An 18,981-nucleotide genomic window follows, 5' to 3' on the forward strand; every position below is an offset into this window, starting at 1 on the left:
TCCTGAACAGCTGGCATTACCCGTGTGCATGGCCATGTTCAGCTCTCATTCTCTTAATGCTGTCTTTTGAAGAGCAAATACTCAGATTTTTGTGAATTCCAGTTTATCTGTTTGCTTTTTTAGGGACTGTGTCATATCTGAGAAGTCCTTGCCTAACCCAGACTTATAAACATTTTCTCCTAATTTCTTCCTCTACAAGTTTTATAGTTCTAGTCTTTACATTTAGATCTGTGATTCACTTGAATTGATTTTGCATCTGCTATGATAACTCCATATTTAGTAGGCTTTGTTATTTGCATATGAATATCTGGTTGTTCCATCAGATATTGAAAAGACTGTCCTTTCTCCTTTGCTAAAGGTCTTTACACCTTCCATATATGTATGGGTTTAGTTCTGGATAACCTCTTCTGTCCTTTCTATCTTTGTGTGTATCTGTACTGTTGCTTTATAAAAATTCTGTTTTAAAAACATTTTTAAGTTGTAGATGGATGCAACACCTCTGTTTTACTTATTTATTTTTATATGGTGCTGAGGATCAACTCTAGTGTTTCACACATGCTAGGCAAGCATTCTTCCACTGAGCCACAAACCCAGCCCTGCTTTATAAAAAAGTTTTTTAATTTATCTTTTAATTTTTTACAGACTGCATTTTGATTCATTGTAAACAAATGGGATACATCTTTTCATTTCTATGGTTGTACCTGATGTACATTCACACCATTTGTGTAATCATACATGTACATAGGGTAATGATGTCTGTCTCATTCCACCATTTTTAATGCCCCCTCCCTCTCATTTCTTTCTAATCTAAAGTTAATAACCTAAAGTTTCCCCATTCTTCTCTCCCTCCCCATCCTGCCACCCCATTGTATATCATTCTCCACTTATCAGGGAAAACATTTGGCCTTTGGTTTTTTGGGGTTGGCTTATTTCACTTAGCATGATATTCTCCAGTTCCATCCATTTATTTGCAAATGCCATAATATTATTCTTCTTTATGGCTGAACAATAATCCATTGTGTATATATACCATAGTTTCTTTATCAGTTCATCTGTTGAAGGGCATCTAGGTTGGTTCCACAATGTAGCTGTTGTGAACTGAGCTGCTGTAAACATTGATGTGGCTGTGCCACTGTAGTATGCTGACTTTAAGTCCTTTGGGTATAAACCGAGGAGTGGGATAACTGGGTCAAAAGGTGGAACCATTCCAGGTTTTCTGAGGATTCTCCACACTGCTTTCCAGAGTGGCTGCACCAATTTGCAACTCCACCAGCAATGTAAAAGTGTGCCTTTTTCCCCACATCCACGCCAACATCTTTCATTGTTTGTGTTCTTGATGGTAGCCATTCTAATTGGAGTAAGATGAAATCTTAGAGTTGTTTTAATTTGCATTTCTCTAATTACTAGAGATGTTGAACACTTTTTCATATATTTATATAAAAATTCTTGACATCAGGTAATGTTAATGCTCCAGCTTTGTTCCTGTGGGTGGAATTTTAACATTGCATGTTTGTTTTCACAGATGTTTTCTTATTTGATATTAACTGAAGAAGTTTGGCATGAGAACTTTTAATCCTTGTGAATAACCACAATAAGAATTACGGTTATGTACCAAAACCATAATCACAGATAAATATCCTTCCCTGGTACACATTATTTTAATTCGTATATGTAGTTATTTTCATGGAGTTGGGCCTTGAGATTTTTTTAGGGAAAAGTGTTATATGAAACAACTTATGAAGTCCAGTACTTTTATATGGAAAATGTCTCTTTTATTCTGTTGACCTAGAAGTGTATAATTTAGTTATAATTAGGTTTCCTCTTGTCATATTAAAAAAGTACAGGGTGTAAGAGGAATTGTTTTTTTCCCCCAAATTCAATATCTAAGAAATATAAAGCTGATTTTTTGATGTTAGTTTTCTGTACAACTGCTTTACTTATACTCATCTTATCCAGACCTATTCAAAGAGTAGTGTTTCTCCACTTTCATGTGACCTACATTTTTCCTGTTCCTCACTTCACATGAGTTTTCTTAATCATCTTTGTGTTTTATCAAAGCTATTTATGCAAGTAAAAAGATAACTAGCTCTATGTCTGCTTTCTTGAGAGACAACACTTTTAGCTTTTCAAAGTGCCTTGTTTTGTATTTACTTCTATATTTTAAGGAAGATAATAATTTTATATTGCTTTTGTTGAATTCTTTTCTTGTAAGAAAATAATATTCTTGTGTATTCTTTTTTATATTTAGTTGTAGATGGATACATTATCTTTGTTTAATTTATTTACTTTTATGTGATGCTGAGGATGGAACCCAGTGCCTCACAGGTGCCAGGCAAGTGCTGTAACACCGAGCTACAACCCCAGCCCTTCCTGTGTATTCTCTAATACATGTATACATTACCCACTCCAACCATAACCCTTACCACACAAGCATACTTTCTGCCTCCCTGCTCATGGTATATGTTAGTTTTGGTTGAAATAATATTAAAGCTTACAACCATTATGGACCCTATTTCTGCTATTTGTATTAAATCACTTTTTCTTTTTAACTTTTTGCTTTGACTGGTGGCAATAATTATCTTGTTTTCTTATTTGTACAGTTCTTCTACGTATTGATTCTCAAACTCAAACTCTGTACCAGTTTTCTAAATATTCTCTCAATAGTTCTAGTTTCACCAGCCACTCTATCCATTTTGTTTCTTGAGAGTTTCTCCCAGAGCCTTCTTACCCGAATCTGGTTATTAGATAGTTCTCTTCCTATATTTCCCTTCATTTCATCCGGGCCAATCTTTCCATAATCGATTCCTTTCATTCTTATATATCCTAGATTTTTCTCTTTCTAGATTTTCATAGTGATTTTAGTGTAGTACAACCTACAGAAGCTTATTGAGAAGACTGTATGGGAGATAAGATTTTTTACCTTCTTACATCCATGAACATCTTTACAATACTATGACAAATGATTGATAATTTGTTGGATCTTGAATTCTGTTTGGAAATCATTGTGTTTTAGCTTCTATTAAAGTTGGAACTAGCTCCTGTCTTCTGCTGTGATAATCCACTCTTCCTCCCTCCCCTGCCCCCCAATCTTATATTCTCTGTCTCTGAAGCTCTGACTGTGTGTGTGTGTGTGTGTGTGTGTGTGTGTGTGTGTGTTGAATTCAGGAGCACTGTACTCTTGACCTATATCCCCAGCCCTTCATTTCCATTTTTTAAAATTTTGAGACAGATTCTCACTAAGTTGTTGAGGCTGACATTGAACTTGTGATCTTCCTACCTCACTCTTCTAAGTAGCTGGTTTTATAGCTGTATGCTGCTGTGCTTGTACAGAATTCTGACATTTTAATTTTTTTCATTGAACTGGGTACTAGGATGGTCATTTAGACTTATTGATAATTTCACTCCTTGATTTTCTCTTTGCCTGATGATTCTCTTTTTAAATCCTATTTATGGTGAATTGTAACCCAATCAAAAAATGCGTAAAGGATAAATATATGATTTAAGGAACACCAGTATCTAACTATCACCCAGTACACTGTGTTGGAAGACAGCACACTGTCAGCACGTTTTTCATTAAATCTCTAAAAGGTTGCCCACTTTTATGATAGTCACTGCTTTTCTTTATAACGTTCTCATCTAATCTAGTGTCTTTACCATAGTTTAATTTTGTCTGACATTAAACTTTGTAAATAGAATCTATCATATGTGCTCTTTTTATCTGACTTCATCCTGCTAACATTATTTTGAAGATGTATCCACGTTTTACGTGCTGTTCATTACTACTGTTATTTTTTTGCTAAACATACTCCATTCTATGAATATTCCAGAATATATCTATTTTACTCTAGATGGATATTTGAATTGTTTTTTAGTTTGGGAAGTATAACGCATAATGTTACTTATAAACCTGGTACATGTCTTCAGGCAAACGAGTGAGCTCAATTCTCTAGAGTAGTGATGTATAATAGGAATATGTGAACTACATATATAATTTAAAATTCTCTCCAAACTATGTTTAAAAAGTAAGAATAGACATTGATTTTAGTAACATTTTATTTAGCCTAATAATATAATAATAATAATTTCAGCATGTAATAAGTATAAAAATTAAGATACTTGACTTTTTATACTAAATATTTGAACTCTGTTATGTGTTTTATGCTCTTTAGAGCCCATTTCATGGGTTGTTCATGGCTAATGAACAACTATAGTGTAGCTATATGACTAATGTGTACTCTATTAGCTGCATAACTCTAGAGAATATATATACAGTCATGATGGGACATGTTCTGAGAGATGCATCGTTAGGTGATTTTTTCCTTGTTTGAACATCATGGCATATACTTACACAAACCTAGATGATATTGGTTAATGGCTTACTGTGGCCTCTTAATGCATACTCTCTTATAGTAAACGTACCATTTTTGTTTTTGAAGAGACGGGCTCCTGCTTAGGCTGGCACCAATCTCCTGGGTAAAAGCAATCTTCTTGCCTCAGCCATCCTCCTGCCTCAGCCCCTGAGTTGCTGGGATTATAGATGTGTGCCACCACACCTGGCTATGAACTTTTTAAATAAATAGTAAGAACATACTCCAAAAGAGAAATAAAAAGTATAGGATAGTAACTATACAAACCAATAATATAGGTGTTCATTATCATTGTCGAATATTATGCGCTTTTCAGAATTGTATGTGCTGTCCTTTGATATGACGGGCAGAATGGTAGGTTTGTTTACACCAACATCACCGCAAATATCTGAGTAGTGTGTTATGTGGACATCAGGACAGCTACAACCTCACTAGGTATTAAGAGTTTTTTTTGTTCCACTTTATTTATTTATTTATTGGTGGTACTGGGCGTTAAGCCCGGGGGCTCTCTACCACCAAGCTACATGCCCAGCCCATTATTATTATTACTTTTGAAAATTTTAAGACAAGGTCTTGCTCAGTTGCTTTGACTGTCCTCAAACTTTCAGTCCTCCTACCTCAGCCTCCCAATAGCTGAACTTGTAGGCATACACCACTGCACCTGGCTAGTTCCATTATCATCTTGTGAAATCAAGGTCATATATGTGTTCTGTTGCCGACCAGAATGTCATGTGGCTCATGTCTGTTTATAATGGCGAAGTTTTTGAAAGCAGTTGAGGCATCTAATGCTCTAGTAGTAATGTTGGAGAGTTCCTAGTGCTCCATATAATCACCAACATCTGATAATAACAGAATTTTTAATTTTGCTGACTGGTGAGTGGGTAATAGTTTTCAGTGTGGTTTGAGTTTCATTTCCTTGTTTACTAAAGAACTGGAGCACCTTTGTATGTATATTGGCTATTTAAATTTCTTCTTTTGTGAAGTGCTCATTTAAGTAATTTTTACTTTATTTTTATTTTTATTTTGTGGGGCAGGACATCAAACTGAGGGCCTTGTTCATGCTAGGCAAACACTCTACTGAGCTCTGTCCCTATCCACACTCCCATTTTTTCTGTTAGGGTTTTGATAAATTTTTCTTACTGAAGTTTTAAAAGTCTTTTATATATTCTGGATATGAATCATTTTGTTTACTGTGTCACATACATCTTAATCTCCATAATTGACTTTTTACTTTCTTTAAGGCAGTTTTTGATGAATCTGAGTTAAATGTAGTCAAAGTGTTAATGTTAGCTCTTCCCTTTATGGCTAGGAACTTATGTGTTCTATTTAAGAAGTCCTTCTCTATCCTAAGGTCATGAAGATATCTATTGACATCATCAGAACTTTATTAAATATGTATTTAATAGGTCTGAAAGTCAGCAAGTATTGATTGTTTTGTAAAGTATGCAGTAGGGATTGGGTTTGATATTTTTCCATATAGATATCTTAATTGTTCAGAACTACCCATCCATTTGCCCTGCCTCTCCATAGTCTACACTCTGCCATACTCTAGTGTCACTTCTGTTTAGGTCAAGGTTCTGTGTGTGTGTGTGTGTGTGTGTGTGTGTGTGTGTGAGATCTTGCTTCTGAACCTTCTCATCTGTTCCATTGATCTACTTCTCTATGCTTATGCCAATATCATTAATTACTGCAGGTTTGTAGTAAATTATAACAACTAGGAGAGCAAATACTTGTTCTTCTTTAAGAGTACGTGACTGATTTTCTTAGCCTTTTTCATTTTCTATATTATTTTTGAAATTATCTTGTCAATTTCAGAAAAAAAGCCTGCTTGATTTTGTTTGTAATTTGTGAACTTCATGTGGAGAATTAATATATTTATAATATTAAGTCTGATAATCATAAATGTATTCTCTTTCATGTTTTAGAACTTTAGTTTCTCTTAATAGTATAATTTTCTCCTGAGGGGTTGTTTTCTTTTGTAATATTTAGTCCAAAATACATGATTTTTTTATTCTACTAAAAAGCTATTATTTGAAACTTTTATTTCCTAGTTGCTCGTACATAGACATGAAAGTTTAGTTTCTATGAATTTGAATTAACTTATCTGTACAATAGTTTGGTCTTATATGTGTGTATTAGTCTGGAGACTTTAGAAAAACTAAACTAATAGTACATATGCACATACACAGAGAGACATTTAAAATGAGATTTACTATAAGGGAATTGACTCATACAATTACAGAGGCTGAGAAGTCCAGGATCTTAATTTGGAGACCTGGTATAGCATAGTTCCTGTCTGAGTCCCAAGCCAAATGCAGAAGGCTTATATTGAATACAATCAAGCAGAGAAAGAATTCTTCATTACTCAGCCTTTAATTCTATTCAGAGCTTTAATAGATTAGATGAGGCCACCCACATTGGAGAGGGAAGTCTACTAATTCTACCCATTTAAAGGTTTATCTTATCTACAATCCCCTCAGATATTCAGAAATAATGCATAACCAAATATCTAGTCTCCCCAAAACCAACTATCACAAGGGACAATCAAAGTATCTGCAAATAGTTTCTTCCTTCCAATTTGTATGCTTTTATTTCTTTTTCTTACTTTACTGCATTCACCAGGATTTCCAGTACAATGTGGAATAGAAATGATGATAGCCTTGCCCTTTTCCTGTTCTCAAAAGGACATTTTCATTATTTTAGCATTAACTTTATCTTTACCTTTTTCCTTAGATCCTTTGCCACAATAAGGAAGTTCACTGAGAGATTTATGATGAATGTGGAAGTATTTTTTGGATCCTTTTTTCTACATGTGTTGAAATGATGCTATTTTTAAGCTTTTAATCTGCTAACCTATTGAGTTATATTACTTGAATTTCTAGCATTAATCAGCTTTACCTTCCTGGTTTAACCAAATTGGTCGTTCGTTATATATAGTCATTTAAAATATGTATTAAAGCATAAGACGGCGTTCAATCCCTCAGCATGGAAAAAAAAAAGTATTATGGAATTTAGGTTGACTGATATTTGTTTAGGCTTTTGTTTCTGGGTCATGAGACAAAGGCCTATAATTTTCATTTCTTTTTGAGTGTTCATATCAAGGGAAGTCTCAAAATGAGTTTAGAAATCTTAGTGCTTTTCTCTTTTCTAGGTGAGTTTGCCTAGATTGTTATATTTATTCCTTACATGTTTGATGAGTTTGTCATGAAATCAAGTAGGCTCATATAATGAACTATAATATTGAGTTCCAACAAATTTTAACAAATTAAAATTATAGAAGTATGTTTGACTACATGTGTTAATATAGAAATCAATAAAAAGATAAGCTGAAAACAAATCCCATATATTTAGAAGTAAAGAAATTCACTTCTAGATTCTAAAGTATATTAGAAAAAAACATAATAGAAATTATAAGTTATTTTGAACTGGATGTTTACAAAAATATTCTATATCAAAATCTGGATTTTGGGCTGGTTTGTGGCTCAGTGGTGTAGAATGCTTGCTGGCACATGTGAGGCATTGGGTTGGATCCTCAGCACCACATAAAAACTACAATAAATAAAATAAAGGTATTGTGTCCATCTACAACTAATATTTTTAATCTATGGATTTTAACAAGAGTAGCTCTTTGAGACAACTGCTCATATTAAGATGAAAGTTAAACAATAATAAGCTAAGTTAACATCTCAGCAAGTTAGCAAAAGAACAGAAAAAGCATAAGAAATAATAAAGATGAAGCAGAAATTAATGAACAAAGTAGAGAGGATCAACAAAATAGTTGATTCTTGAAAAAGATTAATAAAATTGATAAACTTTTGAGACACTAAATCAAGAAAGAGAATGAACATACAAATGACTATATTGGCACTGTGAGAAGGGATATCATTATAGATCTCAAGACTTACAAAATAGGAGAGGCTATAATGCTCTATTTTATGCTAATGTTTTGTACGGATTTTGTTCAAGGATGGACCACTTAGGAAATGGTAAAGCCTGAATCATAAGCCATTCATTAACTGGAATTCATTGGTTTCATAATGAATTCATGATCCAGATATGAGGGAGGATTTTGTGCTTAAAATTTGAGAATTTAGATGAAATAATCAATTTCATGCTGTTTCTTTGTGGGATGATGTAATCACTGATTCAGGATTTAAGTAACTATGAGACTATTAAAGATTTCAGGGATTTTTGTTTGTCATTGGCACTGTTATCCTTTTAATACCATGCCATAAAAAGTTTAAAGCAATACTTCTGTTGACAAGTATTGATAAGACACCTACTCTATAGTAGATATTACTTATAGCATTTCTTATATCCAGTCAAACTGGATTATTTTTTAGGATAAATTACTAGGTTTTAGCTTCCGTAATTTTAAAAACAAAAAGCATTTGTATAGTTAGGTGGTGACAATAAGCAAACACAGGCCATTGTAAAAGTTGAGTAGCACCTACTTCATAAAGCATCTGTATAATTTGTATAGCACATGTGTTTTCAGAGGTACCTCTGTTACTGGGATAATGACCAGGTGGTTTTAATTAGTTGGCTTCAGGGTATACACGATTCCTTTGGGATTGTATAGAAATACACAGACATGGACACATGCCTTTTGGTTTTAGGGAGAAGAGCACTCAATTGCCTTTTCAACAGATTTTCAAAGATCCAAAAACAGTATAAAGAACCACTGCTCTGTGGGTTAAGGAAATTTACATGAACCAATAGTTTTTTCATTTTGATTTATGTTTGTATTACAGTAACTACCCATCGTAGCAAAATGTTATTCATATATAAAATTTGCCTTGATTTTTTTCATTCATTTCATATTATTTTACCAGTATTGTGATTGAGAACTTCTATTTTAAGGTTCAGGAACAAGTTCATCCAAATCTCTTAGCTAATGAAGAGTCTCTTTATTATACTGAAGAACTGATTTTTCAGCTGCTTAATAAATCATGCATGGCCCAACCAAGGACTGTTCAAGATGTCGAGGTAAAAATTATTTTGTTACTTCAAAAAGCTATGGAATTCCTATACAAATTAATTTTTGTATATAGATCTATATTATTCTATGTTATTATGAATACTAAAGCCACTGAAATTATATGTGATATATTTGGCCCTTTTTTTTCTTTTGGTACTAGGGATTGAACCCAGGGGTGCTTAACCACTGAGTCACATCCCCAGCCTGTTTTATTTTTTTGAGATAGAGCTTCACTAAGTCACTTGGGCCTTGCTAAGATGCTGAGGCAGACCTTGAACTTGCAGTCCTTCTGCCTTACCCTCCCGAGTTTCTGGGATTATAGATGTGTGACATAACAAATGAAATTATGAAAAATTATAAAGTTTCAAGGAAAACAATGCCAGAGAATATCTTCTAACCCTGGGATTAGTCTTCCTTTTTTGTATTGGGCATTGAACCTGAGGGTACTCTACCACTGAGCTACATACCTAGCCCTTTTCATTTTTTAATTTGAGACCAGTGTCTCACTTAACTTGCTAAGACTGGCCTCTAACTTGTGATCCTCCTGCCTCATCCCCCTGAGTTGCTGGAATTATAGGTGTGTACCACCACACCCAGCAGGGGTAGGCAAGTATTTTTGGAGAGGACTCAAAACACAGTAACTTATTAAGAATAAAATTGATGGGAAAGTGAAAAGTGTAAATCCCATACTAAGGGAAGGTACTTGTAGTATGTATGAATGTCAGTGGGCATTCAGGATATGTTAAAAACTTCTGCAAATGAATGAGAAAAAGTATACCTTCCTCCCCCAAATAGGCAAAAGTCTTGAACAGAAATTTCATAAAGAAGATATACTTAATAGCTAGTGGTACATGAAAAGGTACTAAAGCTGAGGAGTCATCTGGGAAATAGGAATTAAAATCACAATGAGAGAGCTGGGGTGCAGCTCTGTGGTAGAGCACTTCCCTAGTATGTGTGAGGCTCAGGGTACAATCACTAGTATACAAAAATAAAAATCACAGTGACATATTTCACACCAACAGTGACATATTTCAATCAACAAGCTATAAAATTAAAGATTAATTATGCCACAAGTTGGTGAGAATATGGAGCAACTGGAACTCTTTATATTGCTTGTGGAAGTATAAACTTGTGTAACAACTTCTGGAAATTGTTTAGAAGTTTCTAATAAAGTTAAATATCTATTTCATGACTTAGCAGTTCTCTGTTAGGTGTTTACCCTACAGAAAGAAAATATATTTCATGAAGAGTTTTATATGTGAATGTCTAAGCAGTTTAATTCTTAATAGTGTTAGATTCCTAAAATTAAATGCTTATCAGCAACTATTGATAGATGCTATCACATAGCTGTAATTCATAGACAGAAAACAAAGAGATCACCTATTGTAAGATTTCATGTTACGAACTTTAGAAACAAGTAAAACCGATGGTGGTAGAAATCAGTATAGTGGTTGCCTATGAAGGATGAAAATCCGTTATAGAAAGGTTCTCCGTGTTAATTTAGAAGATGGATATGAAATGTGTACATTTAAAAACTTGTCAATATGGGCAGACATGGTGGTGCATGTGTATAATCCCAGTGGCTTGGGAGGCTGAGGCTAGTAAATCACAAGTTCAAGGCCAGCCTCAGCAACTTAAGGAGACATTAAGCAACTTAGTGAGACTCTGTTTCAAAATAAAAAAATGAAAATAATGAAAAGGACTGGAGTATGGCTCAGTGGTAGAGTGCTCTTAGGTTAAATCCCCAGTTTGAAACAAAGACCCACCACAAACCTGTTCAATTGTACACTTAAGGTCTGTGTCTTTTACTGCATAAAAAATATTATTTCAGTAGATAAATGTACCTCCTAAGGATTTTTACTTATTGATTAAAGTACATGTACCTCTAAAAGAATATGTGTGCATTAGTGTTCAAGTACTTGTTTTGCCTCAGTTACATGGGAGTATTTTTAGAATGGTAGAAACACTAGTACAGATTTAAAAATTACTTTTGTACTATACTGTTTACATTATCTTTCTTTTGAAGATTTTATAATAAAGCAACAACTTGCAATAGAAAGGAAAAATCTATTTGAGTTATTAATTTTGTCTGGGACCCTTGGAATTAATGCATTTGTTTCCATATTCTCCACTGCAAGATTTGAACTTTAAATAAATAAAAAGAAAGAATACTTTTCAGTATCTAAATTTGCTAAAATATGAGAATATAATTTTAAAAGTAAGAAACTTTGCTAAATTGAAGTCTGATTCAGGTATCAGTAGTTCTCATTGTTTGTGTCAATCGCTGGTTAAATTTAAGATTAGGTGAACTACCGAGGCTTGGATTATTTTTGCCAAAATCTGTATTTCCACAGTCATTTTGAGGTCCTGCGTGCACATGATTCTGTGATATTTGTACTTACAAATTCTCTTTATTTAAAGTGCTAAGATAAGCAAAAGAAGAAAGACTGCATAATAATTAATAATACTGAATGAATAACTTCTTCTAGGTAAATAATCTTAACTCTAAAAACCTAACTTAAAATCATGGTATACTATTTCATGTTAATGTCCTGTACATTGTATCTTTTCCTTTTTCCAGTTCATCTTTTTTACTTTTGCAGTGCTATGCATACTAACTAGACAAGTGCTTTCTCACTGGGCTACATTCCAAGTCTCCAGTTCATCTTAAATTATGTGGAAAAATCTTGATAATCCTATTGGCCTTTTTCAACATAAAAATTTATTTAATGCAGTAAACATATTATATCAGTGTTCTCTTTTTTGCACCAAAATTCATGTTAAAGTTGAATTTTATATGAATTCTCTATTTGTGAACACTTTTTAAAATTCTGCAATGGTATTGCAAGGATCCGTACAGGAACGAGTTTGAAAGACCTTTCCTCATCCAATTGACAAATGGGCTATTGCTGATGCACAATCTGCCATAGAGAAACAAAAATGCAGAAATTCTCTTTTACTACCTGTGGACAAAATCCATGGATTTTACCTTTATTGAAGGTAATAAGATGAAATATTTGGAAATTCTTTAACAAATAATTATTTATACAGCACTGGTTTATTTATGGAGTATTAATGTAGCATGGTCTGTTAATATATATGTGCACTTGCATGTGTATTGTACTTATACATACATATGTGTATACTAATATGTGTACAAAATAAAAATAGGGTTGTGCATATATATCAGTGGTAGAGCACATGCTTACCATGCGTGAGGCCCTGTATTCAATATTCAGCACTGCCTTCCCCCAAAGAACAAAATAAAAACAAATGTGCTCTGTTGAATTACAATTTCTTTCAATTAATATTAAAAGTTAATAATAGAATGCATTGTGACACATTTGTGGTATTTTCCAAAGAATCTGCTTCTTATGTATTTGGCCATGATTATTAAGTTTTTGTTGATTAAAACAGTGTATGTATTGTCAACAGCTACCGTGAGTTCATAAAAATTTTACAGTTAATCTGAAATACAGATATTTCCACATAGCAAGTGAAAGAGTATTATTTAATCTGGAGAATGTGGTTGTTGTACATGGATTTGAAGACCATTTGGAAGAAATTTCATGAACATCCCCCCTACTCACACACAAACACATATCCTTCCTTCCAGTGGAAACTATTATAATAGGGGATCCTGGTTTAAAACAAGGTCATTGAAGAAAGGAGATATTTGTCAAATGGGTTTCAGATAATGTGTTAAGAGGTTTCAGTGAAGTATAGCCCACAAGTTCTATATTAGAATCAACGATTCTTTTTGATAAGAAATCAGATTTATTCCATCAGATATCTTTAAAAAAAATTTTAAGTCCCTAACACTGGGATCAAAGGGTAATTTTTTTTATCCTGTGATACCCATAATTTGAGATCCTTGGCTTATAGAAAGTTTTTTATAAGCAAAAAATTAGGAATTTTTAAAGTGTTTAACTGATACTGAACAGTGCTTATTTTTTTTTAATTAAATAATTTTTTTTCCACAGGAAGTTTTGGGGTACAAAGTGGACTATCATGTGTCCCTATATATTGTGACTGTATTAGAGTATATATCAGCAGATATTTTGAAATTGGCTGGTAATTATGTTTTTCATATCCAGCATTATGAAATATCTCAACAAGATATTAAAGTGTCAATCTGCACAGAAAAGGTAAGTGTTAAAATTACTTAAACTGTATAATAGCATGTGTCATTTCTGCCTCAGTTTTTAAATATATTAGTATCTTAGTAAATTTTATAATTCCTGATATTTGAAGACAGAAAATTCTTGGCTTTACAGAGTAACCATGATATTTCCATGTTTTTAAGCAAATTCCAGAATAGGAAGGGAGTTTCTCTTTTTTTCCATCAAGAATCTTTTACCTTCAGGAAAAAAAAAAAAACATGCAAAGTTTCAAACCATTTTAAGAAAAGTAGTTTGAATTTTATAGTTTTAGACGGAGAACATGTGTAGTTCACTCTGGTACTTCTAAGTACAGCTAATTTTGAAGAACATACTTTGGTTTCACAGGATAGTTTAGTGGGGTACAGGCAGAGAAAAAGGAGTTTGGGAAGCCAGAATTACTCCCTTCTGATAACTTTTTGTTTACATATGTGTCCTCCTTCTTGGCTATAAGCTACTTAAGGGAAGGGAAGAAATTGAGTCCATTTCTTCTCTCTTCCTTTTCCTCCAGTTTCACTTTTTCTTATTTTTCTTTGTAGGCTGTGGCTTTAGTCTCTTTGTCTTGAGGATCCTAAGCCTCATTTCATTTGTAGGAGTTAGTAAATCAAGCATTATGTTAAATTAGTAGAACATGAAGCTGATGTTTGTTGCAGAAGCATCTGGACTTTGAGAGCAAGTGTGCGCCAGGTCCATCTTTGTGTGCTTGCATCCAAGTGTAATGAGCCTATGTATGTCAAGTTGGTAGAGGCCTCTTGTGCTGAGCACCAAATCAACCTAATTAAGGTCAATGACAACAAGAAGCTAGGAGAATGGGCAGGCCTTTGTAAAACTGACTGAGAGGGCAAACCCCATAAAGTTGTTGGTTGCAGTTGTGTAGTGGTTAAGGACTGTGGCAGAGAATCTCAGGCCAGCAATGTCATTGAAGAATACTTCAAATGCAAGAAATGAGCAAATAAAGTTTTCATTCATATTCAAAAGAAAAATAAGCATTCTTAAAGTGCCTGTTATGTGCCTGAGCACTGTCACTGTTCCAAGTAGGGAAAATACAAAGCTAAAGGAGCAACCCATGTTGTAGAAGTAATTTGTTTCAGCATGAAAGGGAACTATTGTAAACAAATTATTACAGCACAATGTGATTTAAACTATTACACTATTAAGTGCAAGATAGAGTTAAGAAAGTCATCAGGAAGAAGCCTGGAAGACTCCACAGAAAAAGGTGTCTAATCTGGGGCCTCTAGGACCTGCCACATGCCAGTGGTTCTCAGCCTTGACTGCACATTGCAGCTATTAGAAAGCTTTTAAGGAATATGGATGCTCACATCTTACCCCCAGAAATTTAATTGGCCTGGGTTGGAATTTCTTTTGAAAACATTCCTGATTCTGATGTGTATATAACCCATTGTAGTATACCAAAATTTAAAAAGGATTTTTCACCTAAATTTTATTTTGGAAATTCCTTATTTCTAATTACAATTTCTAAAATTAAGACGACATATTTTTGGTTACTTTCAAAGTGTCTCAGACTTATACAAAAGTTGGAAGTACAATAAATAAACCCCCTTGCTACTGAGCAATTTGAGAATACGTTTCCAACATAGTATGTCCTACAACAAGAACATTCTCCTCCAGTACAACAGTATGGCAGTCAAAATCCAGGAAATTAATACATTTATACAATTCAAATTTAGCAAGTTGTCCCAGTAATGTCCTTTATAGCAAAATGATCTAGTGAAAATCAAGCATTTTTTTTTTTAGTTATCATTTGTCTTTTTTTCTCAGTTGGGAACAATTCCTTATTCTTCCTTGGACTTTTTTGATTTTTACTTTTTTGAGGGTTACAAGTCAGCTATTATGTAGAATATTGCTCATTTTAGGTTTGTGTTTTTTGTCTTGCTGTACTTTGGAGTAAGGACTTCACCCATGATAGGCATGCTACATCCCAGCCTTTAAAAAATTATTTTGAGACAGGGTCTTGGCCCAGGAAGGCCACAAACCTGTGATCTTCCTGCCTCAGCCTCCCATGTAGCTGAGCTTACAGGAGTGTATCGCTGTGCACAGCTTTAGATTTCTCTGATATTATCTCTTTGATTAGAATCAAGTTATATTCTTTAGCAGGAATATCACCAGAGTTGTGCTATGTTCTTTTCATTGTGTTTTCCCACATGGAACATGGGTATATAATTTTCAGTGTGTTTTATTAGTGGTTATGTTCACTCTGATTACTTCATTAAGGTTTTGTCTGCCAGGCCTTGCACTTGTGAATTACTCTTTTCCATTTTGAAATGTATAATAACACATTGTTATTTACTGCATTTACCATGTTGTGCAATAGATCTCACAAAAACAAACAGAAAAATCCTTTCCTTCTATGTGATTGAGATTTTGTACCCTTTGGCCTTCTTTTTCCCATTTCTCCCATCCCACAGCCTCTGGTAACAACATTCTGCTCTCTGCTTCTATGAATTTGATTATTTTAGATTCAACATAGAAATGAGACTATGGTATTTGTCTTTTCTGGAGTACTTTCTTTTGACACTAGATATTTCAGGTTCAGAGTACTCTTCATCAGCTCTTCAAATTCTGGAAATAGTTGTTCCTCTAGGAACCCTGCTTCCTTTTAATGAAGTGTCTTTTTAGAATCCAAACTCTGGATTTTGAATCCACAGTCTGGGTGCTAGATGAGGTCCTTGCTGTTGGAGTGTCACTGCTCTGGCACGTATGTGCGTGTATACATATTCCCTCTGTTTCTTTAGTTGTCAGCAAACGTTTATTTTATTTATTTATATGTGGTGCTAAGAACTGAAACCAGTGCCTCACACATCTAGGCAAGCACTGTACCACTGAGCTACAACCGCAGCCCCTCCCTCACTCTTGAAGGCCAGAGTGAGGGAATGTGTGTATGGATAGATGCTCAGCAGTGACACCCAACCGCAGTGGACTCATCCAGCTCCCAGGTCTTGGTTCTAAAGGCTGTGCTGTGTGTGTGTATACAAAATGTACCCCCCACCCATCTGTCCACATAAACACACACACACACAACTTGTACTTAGTTCTCATCTCTTTAATCTAAATCCAACACTACAAGATTCATATTAGTCTTCACCTTTTCATATTTATAACTCCCTGTTGGACAGTGGGAAAACTGGTTCCCATTTTTTTGATCTATTTTCTTGTTTAATCAATCCTCTTGTACATAACCAACCTCTTCTTTTCCCATTGGCATTGGTCCCTTCTTTAACCCTATTTTAACTTAGTACTGTCCCTTTCATATACAGTCTTCTTATCCATCTCAAACTTGAACAGCTTTATACTGCTGCCTCCCCTGAAGCCTCACTTCCCCACCATATAAATACCCTTCTCCCCTTTTGTGGCTCCTGACACACCATGGTAGGCTCTATTCCCATGAAAATGTCTTTCTTAGCCACTAAGCGCCAACACTGTTTACCAAAGCTTCCCGGTATGTTGGTAGTCTCTTTATCTTGATAGGTCGTAGTCTCTAACATCAGATTGTGCCTCACCCTTAGAAACCCTTATTTTTACATGAAGTATCCAATATTCTGAGATAAACCACAATTTTTCTTCCTTTCCCACCCTGAAGGAATTCCTACCTTATTTGCTTTGCCCTTCCTCTTCCCCCAGTGACCTTGAGCAGACTGTTGAAAAATTAGGGAAAAGAGAGACTTAATACCATACTTGAAGTTCACCTTTTCTATGACTATTTAAAGGCAAAAGCAATTAATTTCAAAACAGTTTCAGAATTAGAAGATGCTGAATCCTAAGAACAGATTGTCAAGTGATTATGTGTTCTCTGGGCACTAGTGAACTTGTTTGTCAGAAGACCGTTTGTTTTTGTAAAACTGAATTAAGTGGAATTTCTGTCTCATATAAGGCAAAAATTGGTTTCTCTGTTGACTTTCATTCATATATTCTGAAGGCCCTTACATCAGACTACACTGTTTTAAGTTATTCAGTTATTTATAGCATTTTTCCATGTCCTAAATCATCATCTTCTGAGAGTTTAAAATGAAACAAAATGGAATAATAAAAAACTTCATATGGCATGATTTTCAGATCCCCTTGCTTTCAGACTGATTGCTAATATTAAAGACAGAGGTCCAGATTTGGTCTGGTTGTGCTGAGATTCTGACCTTCTTGATTCTGTACCCTATTTTATAATTTCTGCATTATCTTTTTTGATCCCCATGTAATACTTACTGAGTTTACAGTTACTTGAAGCCCCTTGGACTTTGTCTTATGAAGTATTATTATGATGTTATGTTTTTGATTATTTTGCCTCATGCTGCTAAGTTTTTTAAATGTAAGATCGAATTCAAATTTATACCTAGAAAATTTCATACTGTTATTGTAGCTGTGTTCTAAAATATCAGGATATTTTTAAAAAGTCTAATTCTGACAAATAAAATTTTAAATATCTTACCCAGCTTTCTATAATGTGTATATATATATATATATATATATATATATATATATATCCAAGAAACATTGCTCTATTTGAAATTATTTAGTAAAATGTTTGAGAAATATAGTATAGGAAATGAGATTTTAAATATTAATAGGCATTCTTCTAGGTTAAATGAAACAACTTTTCCATTATAGATTTTCAGTTACTATTTCATCTCTTGTTCAAATCTGGAACAAACTTTAATGTTAAAGGCCAGAGAATAAATAGCTGAGGCTTTGCAGGTTATAGAGTTTCTCTTGCAACAACTCATCTTTGTCCTTAGTATCATGAAGGCAAAGGCAGCCATAAACAATTGAGCATGGACTGTCTACTTGTAAAACTTTATTTACGAAAATAGGCGGTGAGCTAGATTTGACCTCTGTGTTCTAGTTTCCTAGTCCTTGTTTTGGACTTCTCTTTTTGGATCTTCTGTTTGTTGTAAGAGACTGTCCTATGCTTAGCTGAAACCCAGATGACTGTATTCATGATTGTAGTCATGTAAATTAAGTTATGAGTTTGACATGGTGTGATCTTTGTGAATCTAAACTGATTTCTAGTGGTTATGATTTCAGGAACTCACAAACCATCTGCTTATTAAATTGTTCAAGTTGTTGATTTCTAGGAATCTGTATGATTTTCCAGACAACTTGAGAATCAAACTTTTTTTAAACATTAAAAATAAAAAAACACTTGGCTATTCTGGGGTATTCTAGCATGTCAAAGATTGCTGAGAATAGTTAGATGATCACAGGAAAGAATTATAGTACTCAACTTCTATAACTACTAAGGAAAATAGTACTTAATGTGAAAATATTCCTTAAAATTAAGAAGAAAAATACTATTTAAAAAAGGTGAGAAAAAGTAAGAGGGCACAGAGCTTCTCAGAAGAAATTTTAATTTTCCAGGCCTAGATGTAATAGGGGTTGAGTTCTCTTGTTTTGTTTTTTGGTGCTATGAATTGAACCCAGGGGAACTTTACCACTGAACTACAACCTCAATCCTTTTTATTTT

The 18,981-nt window shown here is 34.0% G+C and overlaps 1 pseudogene across 1 annotated transcript in view; it reads left to right on the forward strand.

Annotated features, from left to right (window-relative positions):
- Positions 1–13,449: 13,449 nt before the first annotated feature.
- Positions 13,450–18,981, forward strand: part of LOC306646436 (son of sevenless homolog 2-like) — a 41,851-nt pseudogene continuing 36,319 nt past the window's right edge. Inside the window, exon 1 of the transcript XR_013766927.1 lies at positions 13,450–13,496. The product of XR_013766927.1 is annotated as a son of sevenless homolog 2-like (transcript). The remainder of the gene's footprint in view (positions 13,497–18,981) is intronic.

The sequence above is a fragment of the Sciurus vulgaris genome, assembly GCF_902686455.1.
Source record: "Sciurus vulgaris genome assembly, chromosome: 16".
NCBI lineage: Eukaryota > Metazoa > Chordata > Mammalia > Rodentia > Sciuridae > Sciurus > Sciurus vulgaris.